Below are 2,350 nucleotides of genomic sequence, written 5' to 3'. Positions count from 1 at the left end.
CAAATTCAAAATGGTATAATGCCAATCCCTCTTCCAGAAGTAGTGAGAAAAATATTTTTCCAGCTTTTTGTATACTGTATATTTGTGTGTTATGTAATCTGAAACATGTATTTAATAATTAGGAGTATTGATGTGCACCATCAGTTATCTGGATGATAAATAACTATCATCTTTCCCATTAAAATACCCCATGGCTAAATAAATTAAAAAAAAAAAAATTATGGGTTTCCATGGCAAGGTGCTGTTTTCATAGTACCTTGTGTTCATAAATTCTGAATTTTTTTTCTTTATCCTCCTGTTTTGTTGACTTTGTATAGTCAACAAAAGAATAAGACATGAGGTCCTTCACTTCCACATTGACAAAATCTACTTCAGCTTCACCTCCTAAACAGGTTTTCAGACCATATGTCTGCTACGTGTGATAAGTAGTCCTGATGACCAGAAAATTTAACATGGATGACCTGCTGGAAAAAACCATAGACTCTTTTTTTTTTTTTTTGTCACATACAGAGTGCATTAAGGATCTGAAGAAGAGGAAACTCAAAGACAGGGAGTTCTGGTTGCACTTACAGGACATGTAATTCTAGGGAGTTTCTTTAGAAATGGTGAGAATGCACAGGTCAACTTTTAAAAGCACTGAAACAAGATGATTAGGCAAAAAACAGCTAATATGTGGCATATCAACATATAACAACTTGATAGCTTTTTCAGCAGAAGATACTGTAGAGATGTGAAAGGTAAGCAAATAGTAAAAATGCTTCTAGTGAAGTAAGAGAATACATGAGGAAGTGACTGTGAACAGTTGTGGTCAACATTCCCTCTCATTCTTCAGGAAGCAAATACAAATTCTTTATTAATTCTCATTGAGTTAATGCTATCAACAAACTTCTGGTGATTATATTTAAATCTGACAACAGACAAAGTGGAAGGACCATGAACTAGTGTTTTTCAATAAAAATCAGAAAAAAAACCCAGAAAAATTACTGTTATGTGGGTTCGTTCAATCCTCAGGAGCTGATATTCCTGGAAGACAAGTGTTAGTTAATAAGTTAGGGAGACAGTTACAGGTGAGAGAGTTCTCATCCAAAATGGTAAGTGATGAATGAACATTATGGTAATAATGGTCAACCATAGTCAAACACAAGAAAATGAAAGCCAACAAAACCTACAGAAATTCGGGGGGGGGGGGGGGGGGGGTGGAAAGGGTATTTAGCTGAATAGACCTTAGGGTAGATTTAAAAAGACAAATCTTAAGACCTAACATAAGAAGGACTTTGGCCATAAGGTCCATGGATCAAATCTTTCTTCCCTAGACAGAAAATCCCCAAACAAACAAAAAATCCACAAAAGTAAAATAAAACAAAGTCACTCAAATTTATTCATTCTTGGTAGGAATTGAAGGGGCTAGTAATAACAGTGCAATCTACAACAAAAGACTCAAGTCCGGGAGAAATCTATAATGACAAGGGTGTCCCATGACAAAATTTCTACTTCAAAATATTCCGTTGTTTTGTACAGGCCTAAAGGTCTTATTGAGGCCTTAAGAAGGATCTTCAGGTAGTCTTAGGTGGAATCAGACCTAGAAAGAGAAAATATATTGCCACTCTGGATTCTGACAACTGAAATATCCATCTGAACAGAACCATGGCCTCATCTTAACCCTCCTCTTGGTTTTAGAAGAAGGTGATGGCTGTTATAGCTTTTATTAAATACAAAAATAAATGTCAATTAAAATCCATTCTTTATAAATTTCTGAGTACAATTTTGAAAGAATTCAAGAAAATAAACAAGATTATTTCCTTGTTTTAAGAAATTCTTTTGGATTTCTCCATGATATTGCTGATGTTTGTCCATAAAGGACTAACATATATTACAGCTCTGAAAATTATAGGCAAGGGATTATTAAGCTCATGTCAAGGTTAAGTTTCTTTCATTAGAGTTTGTTATTTTCTTTCATTTGATGTCTATGATCAAAGAAGCCTTTGCACACTCTCACCAGTTTCAGCAAGATGATGTCATAAAAAAAATTCCACTGTTCTAGCTTCATTTATTGCCAGGATGCTGTTGTAGTGGTTTATCATTCTACTATCTACCACAGAGTTTTCCATTATTTCAGTTACCTAAAGCTTTGCACAACTTATTCTGTATGGATTGAAATTTGTCTTGCTGAATTTTTTCTCAAGACCAAATTATCTTGAGAAATGTAAATGAAAATAATATGGATATTTTAAGAAGGATATTAACAAATATGTCACTATGTGTTAGCAGAGAAAGTGAGCTGTAACCTAAGTTCTATATCCATTCTATTGAAAATCTCTGATGTCCTGGAGAAGGTTAGTGTTGTGTTGTG

Source organism: Empidonax traillii, unplaced genomic scaffold (assembly GCF_003031625.1).
Source record: "Empidonax traillii isolate 1590-97213 ecotype Southwest subspecies unplaced genomic scaffold, ASM303162v1 scaffold181:size1721324, whole genome shotgun sequence".
Lineage (NCBI taxonomy): Eukaryota > Metazoa > Chordata > Aves > Passeriformes > Tyrannidae > Empidonax > Empidonax traillii.
Note: the sequence above shows the minus strand (reverse complement) of the source record.